The sequence below is a fragment of the Gobius niger genome, assembly GCF_951799975.1.
Source record: "Gobius niger genome assembly, chromosome: 17".
NCBI classification, from domain to species: domain Eukaryota; kingdom Metazoa; phylum Chordata; class Actinopteri; order Gobiiformes; family Gobiidae; genus Gobius; species Gobius niger.
In genome coordinates this window covers 22,858,182-22,874,173 of record NC_136868.1, presented here as the reverse complement: position 1 = coordinate 22,874,173, position 15,992 = coordinate 22,858,182, and the positions used below count along the sequence as shown (strand labels likewise).

General features: G+C 44.4%; 1 protein-coding gene across 4 annotated transcripts in view; it reads left to right on the top strand.

Annotated features, from left to right (window-relative positions):
• ptprsa (protein tyrosine phosphatase receptor type Sa) overlaps positions 1 to 15,992 on the top strand; it is a 207,812-nt gene that overhangs the window by 35,349 nt on the left and 156,471 nt on the right. For all 4 annotated transcript variants that reach the window (XM_079575488.1, XM_079575485.1, XM_079575486.1 and 1 more), the window contains one exon: positions 11,249 to 11,365. The gene's annotated coding sequence lies outside the window, so the exon portion shown is untranslated. The remainder of the gene's footprint in view (positions 1 to 11,248; positions 11,366 to 15,992) is intronic.

Here is a 15,992-nt window from a genome sequence, read left to right as displayed (position 1 = left end):
CATGATTCGCTGCCAGAGAACTTTTAAGCTCTTGTCTGAACGAGATGAGATGTGCACAGGAGGGAGACCAGACTATCGAGGCGAACTGGGAGCGCCTAATTCCCCGCATGCCTCTGAGGTCTTTTGGCAAGCGCGGGGCTCAAGAGAGAGGGGTTGTGGGAACAGAATCTCCCCGCTACCGAAAGCCCAGATCTGCTGCCTGCCCGTGCGCCCGCCGCACTCGGATAAAGAGGCCACCGGCGCTGCCTCTGGTGTTTCGAGTCTGATTAATCTTCTGATTAGGTTAATCCAGCAATGCTCCAGCAGAGGAGAGCAGAGAACTATTTTCTTTTCCCCCCTCCTTTTGGATCTCGCCGTAGTTATCTCCTGTGTGAGGCTAAAGGTGGTGCACTGTTATCGCGCCGCTTCATTTAGTAGAGACGGCGGGAAGCGTGGTCGAACGTAATGGTCTCACAAAGCCGGTGGATTCATGTCCAAACGCTTGCGGTTTTGCAAACTCTTTCTGACAATGTCATTAAAAGCTGCAGCGTCTGCTTATTGCATGCGCCGCCGATTTCGACTGGGCACACGTGAGCACAACAGTTGTCATTTTCTGATCTATCACTGAAGTGCAACAGTTAAATGGAGGATGTTAATGAAGGTCAAATGACAAAGCACTTACCATTGGTTCATCGTGAGGTCGGCTCCATTATATCACCTTTTCTTTACTAGTTTTTCACTGCTTAATTAACTTCCTGTTGGCTTCACCTTGTGCACGGAGTATGTCAGCGTGCTCCCTCTAAGGAAAGGTTTTTTTTTCTATTTCATCACAGCAAATACAATATCCCTGTGAGTGAGTTGCTTGATATCTTTTTTGGAGCTACGCTTTTACACTTTGGAGTCGTCCCTGTTCTCTGCCATCTGCGCTGCCCTGACCAGCAGATAGATCATTGGGAAATTGCAGTACAATTGTGCTATTTAAAAGTCAACCCTGCCATCATCTGCTATTTGCGTGTTTATGTAAAGCCCATACGTGTAAATACATGCCTGAATTTTGTCACCAACAAAGTCAAACAAGATGCCCAAGCACATCATTTTCACATGACTAAGCTGACTGTTTGAACTTCATGAGCTTGTGTGCGCGTGACTTTGAAGAGTGGGAGGATATCCTGGCTGCTAAATAAATACGGGCACACATTTTGTCATCTTTAAAGTTGGCCCTTTGAAGTGGCACATATTACATTTTGGCTTTAGCTTCATGTCGTCTGGAGTGATTCACTGGTGCGAGCGGGGAGTTTGATGCCTTGTCACTTTGACGCGGGACTTGGGGTAAAAAAAAACAAAAAAAACAAGACCGTGTGATCAAGCTCATGACCTTTTAGTTGCGTGATGTTCTCTCGTACGCCAAGGCTTCACGCTGCCGGATGCAGGGCCCACAGCGAATAGAGCCGTCACTCCCGAAACAGGGTGATACTCCGCTTGGGTTATCTCAACTTCACTTCTTTCACTTCCAGCGGGTGGCAACCTACATGGGCCGGGGATCTCTTGGAATCTGAATTGCCACCTCCAAACTGACGGGCTGAAGCTGTGTGGGATGTGGGTCAATAACGGGTTCAGTTCAAATTCTTATATCCTCAAACGTTATGAAATTGGTAAAAAAAATAAGCACCAACTGTGAAGTTAAGCAGAATTTTTCGTTTCGTCGGTCCAAATTAAGACTTCTTTCGACAGGGCTACACAGGGTGAAGGTGAAAAGCGGGACGAGACACACTGCCCCCTTATGGCTCCTCCTGCAGGTGGTGGGTCCACAGAAGGACGGCCTCATGGTTCTAACCGGGCCTGTTGGTCTCTCATAAGGGACCTCTGAACCGCTCTTTGTCTGACCCGCCACCTTAATGTGGTGGAGGTGTTTTAGCGCCCGAATGATCCTGGGAGCTATGTTGTCGGGGGCTTCGTGCCCCTGGTAGGGTCTCCCATGGCAAACATGTCCTAGGTGACGGGTCAGCGTTGAACCGTTCTTTTCAAAGTGCCCTAAAAAAAGAGTTCATTCGGTCATGAACGTCATATCAATAGTGACACGTCCTGACATCTCGGACCCAGAGGTTTGTTTTGAAGGTGGGGCGAGGGGAGGAGTAGAGAAGAGGGGAGGAATAGGGATTGTGCAAATACCAAATTACTAACGAAGAGTAACATAGTGGTTGAGGAGTTTTACAAATGACTCCCTAATACCCATATCTTTTCACCACACAATATTCTTTCCTACATTAAGGCCGCAGACCGTCGGATGCCGGGTCCGTGGCAGATAGAGGCATCGCTACCAAGTACCAGGGTGACACTTACTCCGCTTGGATATCTCCCTCTCGCAACCGCACGGCTTCCAGTTACAGCGGGCACCAACCTAAATGGGCCTAAATTTTTAATCTGTGCAGGAGAACAGAGATCACTTCTTTGGCGGATAGCAGATCTGTTATTTATTTAAGATCCCCACGGAGAGGGAGAGAGAGGGAGAGTTATTTTGGAATGGCGGAGAAGGAAGTATCCGTGTGGCGTTTTCGTCTCGCCCAAGGGATTTTTGTAGGTAGACTCCTTTCACCGCGGTGACCTTCTCGCTGATGCAGAAGAGTGCTGAGGGGGTACAATCTATTTACGCGCAAAAGTCCGAGTTAAAACGCTGTGAGAACGGGACGATCCCGGCTCCCGACAGAAGAAGCGCCTGAATTATTGATTCCAAGTTTGCTCAGTCTCCGAGTCATTCTGCATTTGTACCAGTGTAAAGTCATTTGCCTGCTCCGTCGCCCTAATGTGCGCCTCGTTCAGAGTGACTGAAGTTGGAAAGCACTTGCTGAGTGCGGGATGGATCTCTGTGGAGGAGGTGAAAGAGTGTGTCTGTATAAGCAAGATCATTCTTTTGGGTCTATAGGACGGGGAAACGAGAGCGGGAAAAACATCCGGTGGTAGGATTTGATTCCAGAGTGTCACGATGATAATGTTCTGAAATGGTTTATGATCAATACTGTGAAAAAAGATGGCCTGTATTGAACCACGCTTGTACCATAAACAGTAGTTGGGCTGTAGATGTGTAGCCCAGTTCAATATGCTTGTGGGGGGAAAAATACCCTCGTGTATGGACTCATGCAAGCTTCTGACTTTTGAGCTATAGATCAGATAAACAGCAAGTATTGAGGAAGCCGTGTCTCCGATGGTAAAATAAAAATAGTTTTAATCAAGCACCAGCACAAGTGTGGTAAAGATTTGTTTTTATCGGTTTCTGGGTTTGATTTTGAGAGTAGCCTGTACAACAGCCTCCGAATATTGACAAACTCTTGCATCAATCTATGCCTTCCCCCTCGTTTTTTTCATTCACACACTTGGTCCCTGTACAAACTGGCACCACCCCATTAATAAAAATCAATGATCCGCATTACCTGCCTGGAGTTGAGCAAAAACCTTTTGTCTGATATAATTAAACACACCCTGATTGTTTGCGACAGGTGCGGCCGGCCCTCTGTTCACACAACAGTCCGAAGTCATTCATTAAAACCGCTGTCAAAGCTGCCACTTTTCCGATGGTAAAGCTGGAGCGGGGGAGGGGGGGGGGGCTTGTCAGTGGGTAGGGCAGAAAGCGCGTGTACAAAAATGGGGGGTTGGGTTATGTAAGAAGGGCACACTATCATACAGTTCATCTTAATGAGAGTGGATTAGCACGGATGATCCCAGCTTTACAAAACCCATGGTCCTTTGCTACTGTCTGACATGTCTAGAGTCATTCTCGTAAGGCGCTCTCAAAGGCTCTTTCATGTCTTGTTTTTTACGTAGACTGGCCCATGTATGTTCATTAACATGCACTGTCCCGACCAAATAAACCAAAAAATAAATAAGCTGATGACATGCATCGTAGTCAAAGCTGAGCATCTTCCGTGTTTCCTGGAAAAGCCACTCAACAATAAACTGGTGAAACAGAGAGTTTTGAGCCCTCGCAAAGGAGACAAACTAAAATAAAATAAAAAAATTTAAGCTGATGCTACAAGCAGCTAGAAAATTCTCTTTCTCCACCAATACTGCACATCCTGAAAATGTGTAATGATACTGTTATCATTATTTAATGATTGCAGTGTGTTGTTTTTTTAATTGCTTTGTTCGCAATGCAAGCGCCTCAGGATATGGATTGAGAGTGTACAAGAGCTCAAGGCGCACATTACATTACGGCAAAGACGTGAGAGGGTTCATATAAGGATTTGGGTCTATAATGTTCACACTTTGAACTTGGCATACGCTGCATCCTGGGATTTTCATTGTTTGGAGGAGCATGCGAATGAGCCTGTGCTCCTGTGAATTAGTGAGCTCTTCTACAACCACGCAGTCAATGATTTGTTCAGTGCTTGACTTGAATTTAGGTTAAATTGTTTGGTTTGATTTACAAAAAACAGATAAGCGAGACAGGTGGACATGACTTGTCACATGCTGGGATCAACCTGAAAATGTGTCTTCTTTGAGATGGCTTAGACCGGGGTCTCCAACAGGCGGCCCGCGGGCCACATCCAGCCCGCGAGATGATTCAATCTGGCCCCTTGTAGAGCATAGATTCCTGAGTATGTCAGAAAAAAAGAGAGTCTCTAGCCCATTCCTGTGTGGACTGCGGAGTAATGCATATTTAAAGGGACTATAGGGAGTTTAAAAATGTTAGAATTAAGTATTTTCCTCCCCCTACATGTTCCAGCCATGTCCTAATGTGTAGAATGAGCCCAGACCTGTTCACCACAACTGCCTCTAAAATCCTGCACTCCTGTTACTCAAAAAGGTGTCACTTCGACCCGAATTGCCGTCATGCACGAGCTTGATATAGAAGGTGCAGTTACACATATGGCCTGAGGTGGCAGTAGTGAGTATAAAATGGCCAACTTGCATCCAGCCACTTTAAGGAAATAACCAGAATGCTCACTCCAGCCACAAGGGGGCAGCTTAAAGAAAGAAAGTAAAGAATGCCACACGTGTCCAGCAGAGGGCACTGACATAACGAATCTGGATATAAACAACACATTATAGCCACGTGGTAAATGGGACAGTCTGCCTCAGGGTGGCTGTGGCTACATTAGTACCTTACCACCACCTATTGTGGATGAATACATAGTGACTACAGTGTCGCACAAATTTGCAACACAGGCTTGTTAAGTGCAATACAAGTGTAAGCCGTTTTTTAGAGGCGACAGTCCGACTCATTATCCATTAATTAAAAAAAGTTTCCTCAATTGTAGTTTCCCAATCAAAACATATTTTACTGGAGCTTTAGTTTATGGACCCTGGCAATACACTCACGATATATTTTGGCCCCCGGGGAAATCTACTTGGAAACCCCTGGCTTAGACCTTACAAACTGAACTACAACGCTGGAACCATGCTCTCACAAAGCACAACATTACATTTGGCCAGAAGTTGAATTTCACTGCTCATTGCTTGACGTTTGGATCCAGTGATGACCGATGTCTTTGTTTTGGCCACAAGGTCACATTAACAAGCTGTCTCCCTGCACACAACATCTCTATTTGATGGGGGCCATCTCTCTCCTGCCAATAGCTAATCCGGAGATTTGCAGCCAGCACATAAAGACGTTATAGTGATATGTTTGCTGTCTGCGTGAAATATGGCCCATTGTCATGAAACAGCAAAGTCATTCTTCTACTCAACCACAGACCTCTCCGGATACACACGAGTCTACAGCGCTCTATACTGCAGATTGCAACGCCGCTATCAACCGTAAACTAGTTGCGAAATGATTTATCATAATTAATCCTCTTCATCCAGTCTGTCTCGTTTTGCACCCACCAACAATATCCCCTCCGTACACACTCGTACAGTCGCTCTGACCTCACCGTGCCCCTCCCCGCTTGAGCTTGGGAACACAGCTGTGGCCACCTCGGCGCCTTTCCAACGCAATGTCACCGGCGCCCCGTACGGAAGGACACCACGCACAGGAGGGATTTAGCCTGTCTATCTCTCTGTCTGTTAAACCCCGGCACCTCCACGCACAGCTCTATTTTATCATGCCCGGCCTATCATGAAGCATTAACACTAGGCCTACAATAACATTATTTATGGAGGTATTAATATTTATATCGACCTGGGTGCTGTCAGACGGGCTGATTTAGCGAGCAGGAGAATGCCGGGCCATGTCGGAGTGGCAGGTTTGACTAATTGAATACAGTGGCGTACAGCGGCAGAGTGGTTAGTGCTCCCAGCGTGTAGATCGTTACTTCAGTCGCCGCCGGTGTTCAAAATGTACAAGAAAAAATTATGAATGTCCTGAAATTTCCATATCTTCTTTAAACATCTAAATTTGTTCTAAAATTTAAATACATGGGGATCCAAAGCCGTTTGGCTGGTGCACACTGCGATTTTTTTGTTGTATAATAAGTTTTTTAGATGTCACATTGCACAACATGGGGATTGTAAAATCAGTCGTGAGCCTGCAATCGTCTCCACTGTGCAATGGTTCAAAGAGACAATCATAGCTATGACCAAAGTTTAGCGTAGCGAATATCAAGCTACAGAAGTAATGTGTTTAGGTGAGGCACCCAGGCGAATTTGCCCTAATTATAAAATGATACAATAAATATAGCCCGTAAAGCCGCTACTCCCTGTTTTCTGCGAACATATGAACATGGACCGGTCCATAACGGGTCATTGCTCAGCTCATTTAGCTTCATAGGTAGAGTGCCGGGCTCATAGCCACAAGTCCGTGAGATCGATTCTAACCCCATCTCTTTTTTTTTTCTTGACTGGGCGGGCCGCACGCTAGCAGTGTTTTTTTTCATGGAAAAGTGCAGGGAAAGTCCTGTAAAATGCAGAGTCAGCCTCCGCTCAGGCCTGGCCTCTGTTGCTCATGACTCTGGTGGCGATGCGGTGTTGACAGGACACTGACAGAGATCCTATTTGCAGTAGAGGATGGCTCACTCTGCGACTAGCTTTTTCATTGCAGACGGCCAAAATTGTGCAGTGTACACCCGACTCCAAATAGCCTATGTAATGCTGCATCTGTCAAAAAAAGTATGCAAATTAACAAAACCTTTTTGACACGTCAGGGCGGACAGGTCTTGCTAATGAAAACAGTGGCTGCTGGGTGCTTTGGACTGAGGATGTCGAGAGGTGAAGTGGAGGTGCTCTTACAACGCACCGGGTACAGGAATAGAAAGCCAATAGGAGAGTAATAAGGTCAGTGAACAAAAGTGCACAGAAGGGAACTGCCACCCTGATTCTGTCGTCCATGAAAGTCCAATTGTGTGCAACTTGTATTGAGTCTTTTATACTGTATTGCCACCTGCGAACGAAATGGATCCTCCGCAAGAGAATAAATAGAAGGACTTATAAGAAGATGTAGTGAGATGAAGTAGGTTGACAGTGATTTACATTAATTATCTGGAAAGAGTAAGTGTTGCTGCTTGTTTATCCTAAACCCTTTTCGACTCGTTTTGGGCATCCTGATATTTGTTACAATATAAAGTAAAACAGGTATATGTCGAGAAAATACCCCAGGGCTCAAGATATTGCCAAATGTAGTCATGCAAAAAATACCAGCTGAGGGTGCAATCCCTATCCGGCTGCTGCAGTTAAAAGGGAAGCGGTTTCCTTTCATTGCATTTCCATTTTTGCAGAGCCACTTTAACATCAAAAGTGACTCTTTTTTTTTCTTCTATCGACATTATCAGGAGAGCACTCAATTGCTGATGCCTTCACAATCTGACGCCCTTTGACATCCGCGCTAGATTGAAATTTTTCTGTCAGCCGATTTTAAATTGTGTGTGACTTCAAAGATACTTGGTGCACAAAAGGCTGCCACCAACTTCTTTGTATAGAAAAAAAAAAAAAAAAAAAAGAACCATCGGGGGCCAAGATTTGGAAGAAAAAAATGTCTTGAAAAGAAGGAAATAAGAGTGATGTTAAAGCTTTTTACACAAATTGGGCTGTGCATTGACACGGACGGTCCCAGTAAAACGATGCACTCTTTCACACCTAAAATATCAAATGAAGGGTATTTGTAACTGAATCCACTTATCCTTTTCGACACCTCCCGTGATTGGCTGAGAATGATTGGGTGATATGACTGTCCATATCAATTTCCAGAAAGCGGTTTCCAGCTCCATACTGTGTTTCCTGTAGAATTTAGTCTTCTTCTGCTTTTGCTCTTTTTATCTGTCACCTTTCTTTGACATATCGCTATATTATCCAAATATAGTTACACCATTTGATCCAATTATCATACTGCAAAGGCAACTCGTCAGAAGCGGTGGGCGACTGCTGCAAAGTGTAGTGTCTTTGGGAACCCTGCCCTGATCTTGCGACAGTTTCTTTCTCAGGAGTTACTGGCAAGCTATAGTGAGTATTAGTTCGGTACTAAAAGTTGATAACTGCAACCTTTTCAATATTTTTTTGGGGGAATATATATATTTTTCTACGAGCAGGTGTGGCGGGGTTGTTTAAGGCTAGGTGAAGGCAGGACAGGGGAATACAGCGAGCTACCATGGCAACATCGGAGAAGAAAAAAGCTACAGCACTATTGACATCATCACGTGAAGGTCGAAATGTATTTTTCAGAGAGCCTCCTTTTCAATTTGATGTTTTTATTTATAGCCGTCGTTCCATCTTTTTTCTTGCGTTCTAACTGGCTCCCAATGCGGTCACGTTGCTGGGGGGGGAAAAAAAAGAAATAAAAATACAGTGTGGTTTTTGTGCATGTTTTTTGTATCCCAATTTGCCATGCACCATGATGCTTGGCCATCTGTCTCAGCACGGCAGCACGGCCACTGGACCCAATGCCAATATGTAGCGGGGGTCATGAGAAAACAAACCAGTACTAGCGTTCGCATGAGTGAACCAACTGTATTGAACCATGTCTCCGAGCTGCTCTGGCAGACGGGCAAGTTCCTCACCTGTGAGTAAATTGCATTTTTTTTTAACTTTATTTATTTCCTTTTTGCCAGGGCCCACTTTTTGACTTACCTAGGCTTCCAGTTGGGTTTTTTCAGCAAACTCTTCATGCGCGTTGATTAATGGCGGCGAGCCCAGCAGAGGGAGTGTCTCATGCGACGGGGGGAGGAAGCGGTAGTGCAACAGCGTGTGTGCAGTGAATAAGTGCTGTACATTAAACAAATTCCCCCGCGCTCGTCTTGGCAGCCAGGCGAGTGGGAGGAGGGAGAGGCTCTTTCTCTCTCTCTCTCTCTCTCTCTCTCTCTCTCTCTCTCTCTCTCTCTCTCTCTCTCTCCCTCCCTCTCTCCCTCTCTCTCTCTCTCTCTCTCTCTCTCTCCCTCTCTCTCTCTCTCTCTCTCTCTCTCTCTCTCTCTCTCTCCCTCTCCCTCCCTGTGTCTCAACCAAACACACAGTCATTGGATATATGTCAGCAGTGATTCATGGCAACCAAACTGATGCAAGTTGCTTAAGATGAACTTTTTGGATAAAACTTTGTTGGAAGGTAAACATCACCAAACTGAAGTTTTAAAAGCTGTGAGCCAGCTATAGTTAGGTGGCATGGTGGCACAGCGGTCTGCGGCTCTGACTTCACAGGAAGAAGCTCTCTGGGTTTGAGTGTGTGATTCCCAGTGTCTTCGCAGACTTCCTCCGGGCGCTCGGGTTTTCCCTATTACTAAAAATATGTGATCTCCCCTGAAAATAAGATACTGAAATCTTACCTGAAATAAAAGAATTACAAAAAGCTCATTGTTGATGAAATAATAATGTATACTTTGCAGATTGCACATAGCGTGCATTTAGCATTTTTCTCATTGGTAAAATACTTTTCATATTCATAAAGATTTGAATATTTGATATGAAGATATGTGCAGTCCTCATGTGCTCTACTTTTCCAGCATGATGACAGCTTTAAGATTAGCATTTTGATAACCACCGCATGACTTATTTGATCCTCCATGATCAGGATTGTGTCTTTCCAGTACATAGGTCCACCATCTCCCATCAGAGTCTCATACGTCTGTTGAGTGTGAGGTCCCGAGGCAGTAGAGTCCTGGCGGGTGTCCACACGTCCTCTCACCTCTGATAACAGGGGATCTCTCTCAGGCCTGTTAGTTTACACTGATTGGCTAATATGGGCTGCCCTGACCCCAATGGTTTGTCAGAATAATCGATTGCGCTTATCATTGCTATTGAGGTAAGATGCCCTGGAGCATGCTGGGAAAGATGGCAGTAGGGGAGATGTCAATGGTGTATACTAGTAGACTATTTTATAATGCATTCCAGCTTATACCTTTACACATTTAATGCAAACTGAAGGAGTGACCACAACTAATCAGGAGGTTTTTCCAAACTGTGCCCCCTGTGGGCTGTTACTGCACTGCAAGTAAAAGCACAGAATATTTCTATTCAGTGGGTTATGATGCAGAATGTCTTTTTCAGGGACCTCAAAGCACTTGAGATTTCAGTGTTGAGAAATAATTTATTAACTTTTTTAACGTTAAAACAATCATCAAATCTGAGCCTATTCTGTGCTATGGCATGTTGTGAGGTGTGCGCCAGACCTAGCGTGTGATCAATCGCTCCCTGTGGTGTTTATCATCAATGATATTCATTTGATTATGTTGGCGGATGGTTCGGAGAGCAGAGTAATGATGCTCCTCCCTGACCTTTCACAGCAGATAACCTTCGCGCCGCTCTGAGGAGGCTCCTCAGGGTGGATCAGAGCCGCCCAGCGCTCCTGCCCTCACTAGCAGTATTGACTGCTATCGAATGGGTCTACAGACATGGCCTGTTGAATAGACAGACAGAGATTACACTTTACGAGTTAAGCAAAAACATAGGCAATATTAGGAGCTCCAAAAATGACGATTTGTTTGTGACAGTCAGAAATGAAATTACATTGATATTCTACCACACAGCATTCATCCCCAAGCTGCCATGACTTCCATAACAATATGTGCGGGGCTGAATATCCAACTTGCAATCACACTACACTGGGCAAGTCCACCCACACTCCTGGCCCATGCTCATTAGAGATGTGAAGCAGCCAATGATCAAAAAAGAAAAAAAAAAGCCAGAAGGGTTTTCATGCAGATTTGCACTCTAGAGCTCTCCGGCAATCAGCAGAGAGCCTCCACTCTGCCTGCCATCCCGTGGTCACAGAGGCCACGCATACAGCCCCAACCAAAGCAATTCCCCCTCCCACCACTTGAGGAGGCAGTTCATTTACTAGTCCTTTTCATTAATCTTTCTCTTTCTTCTCTCTCCTTTCTTCTCTCCCTCTCTGTGCCCCTTTTTCTGTCTTTAAAAGGTACGGGCGAACCAGTTACAAGGAAAGGACGGAATAGAAGAGAATCCACAGTAGCAGCAGCAGCAGCCGCAGCAGAAGAAGACATGAAGCTAACGTCGTGTTGAAAACATCCCAGCGGTAAGTGTGGGAATCTTCCACCCAGTGTGCTGCCATTTTAGAAGAGTTTCCTGCTCAGAATCACTTTCTTCCCAAACTTTGCTTATTGAGTTCAGCGGTGTTGTTCCCCGCATACCTGCTCTCACACCTTCCAGGCTTATTCCTCTTTTGTTAGAAATCACACAATATGGCACCCCGCCTTGTTAGAGAGATAAGTTTCACACTGCACTCGAACCCCCATTTACACCGTACACTGCCTGCAACCCTCCATCTGTACTGTGAGCATATATATATACTTAAAATTACTTTCACTTAGCACGTGTGATGAGGCTATTGAAATAATGGCAGGGAAAAGTACAAGTGGTAAAATACAGTGTTTGTTTTAAGTTTAACAAATAGTCATTTTGGAAGATATATTATTATGAAAGCTGCGGTTAAGAAATATCAATATTAATCAATATTAAGAAAGCAGCATTGGTCTTAGTGTGTTCTTGAGTATGAGTATGGCATTATACATTTTTCACAGTCCAAAAACTGTCTTGGCCAGCTTCCACAGACACGAGGGCTCCCCCACCTGTCTATCCACAGAATTACAGCACCCCACCTGGCCCCACCCAATCGCACCCAAAAATAACTTCACAAACTGAAGGCATGATATCTTAACAAATCTATATTTAACCTCCCACGCCTGTAATCAATACATTAAATGCTGATTTTAAAGGACAACGGATGAAAATATGAGTTCATTAACATGTAGTGTCCAGAGGCGGCTCCAGACAATTTTGATTAGGGGGGCAATGGGGGGTCCTGGTCATTTCAAGGGGGGTCTCATGAACACCAACAAAAAGTGGACACAGCTATAACTGCATATTACTGCCACTAAGCCACTAAATAATCAATTTCAGTTTGCGAACAATATGCTCGAACTTTAATTGCCAAAGCCACGCCCATGACAGATAACATATTTACAAAAGAGTAGGTGCAGCAAATTTCATGAGGTGTTGCAGTGATTCTTATGTTTATATTTTTTTATACGTCAAATAAATTATTAATTATTATTAGGGCCAGGAATCGATTAAAAGAATTAACAAATTAATCGCAAATCTAATTTTAATTGCCTTCAAGAAATGCCTAAAATCTCTTGACTAGAATTTACTTTGGCTTTGAAAAAGGCCAAAACATTTCTCTTAAGCTCAATGCTCCCTGAGCCTTCTCTTGCTGTGCTGGTCCTCAGCGAGGGTCACCAACCTACAGATATGATTTTAAATAATGTTACATCCAATCAGGATGTACAATGCATCAATGTTGGTGCATTATGTATAGAAAATAACATTTGCATAAATAAGATTTTTTATACAATAATCTAAGAACTATATTCAAAATCACCAATAACGCAGCTCCACCACCACTGAAGAACTTTGTCAGACTTTGTTCTGAGCAAAATACAAGAACTACTCGATCCACTGCAAATAAAAACTGTGTCATACCAAAAAGATCTTCCGCCTTTGCACAGTGTGCCTTCTCGTTTCGCTCCATTAAACAGTGGGACGAACTTCCAGACAGTCTGAAACTGTCTGTGGATTTTAATAGTTTTACTCGAAATTTGAAAATGTACATTTTAGATCATCAGTCGTGTCAGCATTAATGAATGTACTGTAAACTATAGAGACTGTTTAGTTTTTTTTGTGTGTGTACACTTTTAGGAAAAGCAAAGAACGTATTTTATACAGTGATTTTATTGTAGATTGGATTTATAGATTGTAATTGTAATGCTTTATGTTCACCTCTGTCCAGGGACTGCGGATGGAAAATAGCTACTGAGCTAAATCTGGTACAAATCATCTCCTCTTGTAAAGACTAATGGTTCTGTACATTGTCCCTGTTTCAATAAATAATGATAATAATAGTTTTTAATATTTCATCCATAAATAAATAGGAGCAGCTTCATATATCAAAAGCCATTGACAGATTAGACCATTTAAAGGAACTGGCCATCGTTTTTCCATACTGTGATATGTTCTTACCTGAGCTTAGATGAGTTGATACGTACCTGTCTGGTCTTTGTGCGTGCCCGTGGAAGAGCTTGGTCGCTTCTAACTTCACCCCGTTTGGAGCTATAGGAATACATTGGGAGAGGCCAAATGCTAACAACATCTTTGGTCGTTTTGCGTGACTGAGGGCACGCACAAAGACCAGACAGGCATGCATCTAAGCTCAGGCAAGAACATATCTCAGTGTGTAAAAATGGTGGCCTGTTCCTTTAACTGGACGCGACGCCTTTGGTTTTCTTTTTTCAAGCCAAACGATTGTAAAATAAACAAGACAAATCAGCACTTCACCGGTGTCTTGTAAACATACAGCAGCAGTTTATTTGCTGTATGGATTCACAGCTGGAGTACGAAAACTCATTCATATGTACTGTAGGTGTAATGCTTCGAGTGGCTCCCCTCTAAATGAATTTACATTCACGGCGCCGCTGCGATGCACAGCAGCAGAATGAAAAGGTCTCCACACGTACTTGAACTCTCCGTGAATCTGCCTAAGTGATCATTTATTTTGGTGCTTTGCGCAGCATTTGGAGATCTAAATCTTTGTGAATATTCAAAGCCACTCTTAATTGAAACCAACCCTTGTTTTAACTGCGGCTGTATGAACTCAGCTTATTTTTTTTTATCAGAGCTAGGCTATTGCATGTACTTGTGCATGATCTTACAAAGTGGGTTGTTCTGAAAGAAAGGCATTTCACTCATCATGCAAGAGGCTTCTTCAATTCTATATGACAATTATGAGGTTCTTCGGAGCTAACATATTTTGGATGTTGTTTCTTTCTGCAGTATAACCTGTGTTCATAGTTATCTCTTTTGCCCCATCTGACAGAGAAGTATGATCATTTAAAAAAATAAATCTCTAATTTGGCCCTGAGAATAGGGTCAATGCAGTACCCGATGACTGACTATAGTGGCACAGTGGTTGCTGCCCACCTGCAGCGCTAGGCCATGAGAGCAGATGTCTGATACACAGAGCTCTGCCGGGGGGCTCCCAACAGCTGGATTTGTCATATTGAGCTGGAGTGATGAGGCCGCGGTGACCTGTTGAAATGGTGGTGCAGAGATGGCACATGCTGACCCCCCCCCCCCCCTACACCGGCCCCCACCAGCCTGTTGAACCTGCGCGCACTCAACAAGCTGGAAAGAGAAGGCCCTGGCAGATGTTAATTGTTATAATTATATTCCGTGCGACCTAAAATTGCTCCAGTCGCTGCGAAGTGCACAGTGGATTTAGCATGGCAGAACACTGTTATCCAGATGCACGCCCAGAGTCCGAAAATGAACAGATTTCTTAGCAAACCTTGAAACAAAGGCAAGTATGAGCGCAAACACTTTTATTAAGATGGCTTACAAAAAGGTGCTTTAATCTCCCCTCCCCAAGAATCATGCAGTTGTGGAATATTTTTTGCATAATGATGGAGTCTGTAGAGAAGTACTTTTAATGCATCATGTTGGGCTTTTGCTACACCTGTGGTCTCATGCAAATATCCTGAATTACATATTGGGGTGTGATGCCTCATTCTTCCTTAGTCTTTATAGTGTTTGCTAGTTTGCATTCAAAAACTTTCCAAAAACTTTCCATTTAGATGTTTTGTGAGACTACTTCATTTCAATGTTAGAACGCTTTTGTGAATGTTCTCTTGAATCACATTCAAAAGCAGTATTGGGGCCTTGAAGACTGGATGTAATAGTTTGTAATGCTGCCAAGATCTCTGGGCATCAGTGTGACCATATAAATTATATCAGTGTTTTCTGCCTACTTCCTGAATGTTGATCACATCCTATAAACTACTGTATGGTGTGCATTTTGGGGGTATGGTGGGGGGAGATGCTATCTTAGGCCTAATGCAGTCATTGCTGCTCTGCCCCCGGGCCAGAGGGCTTAATCCAGAGGAGTGCGCGTGAATGGGAGTGCGGCTCGGACTTGCCAGACCTATTTAAGTTCTGGTTGAGAGCACAGTGCTGTGTGGGCGAATCTATTCTGTCCTGGGCCCGGGCACAGCATAAACATTGCCCAGGGAACACAAGTAAAGCCAAGGCGAGGCGAGCAGGCGAGCGCGCAGCCAGTCAAGCGGACAAGAGCAAAACTATAAGGATGGTTGCCTTTAATTTCCTTTCTACCGACTCCCCTCCACTGTCCAGGGCCTTAGTGCAAGAAGGGCTAAAGAAAGAGTGTGTTGGAAATTACCTGTGGAGGCTATCTCTTTACCAGGGGTGCACTAGAGTCCATAGCCTCCATCCAACACTTTCATGCTGGATCTATCCTAATAAATCCCCCATGATAGCTGTGAAGGACAATACTCCCTTACTGTCTATAAGCTTTCTGTGCTAGCACTCTGGTGTTCTGACCCCTTGACCCGACATGTAAACAGAGGCTCATCCACAGCGCCTCTACCTGCCCCATTCCTTCTCGCCCCGTCTTCACCCGCATGGCCAAATAAGGAATACCGAAGCATGGAGAGCCAAGCAAGTCGGTCAGCCAAGCCACCAAGGAGACCATTAGTGAGCCAGCGAGCCATTGGAAAAGGGTGGGAGAGGGAAAAGCACCTCTGGCATCACTCATTATTATGGCCTTCCTCCTTTTGACTCCCTCATGCACG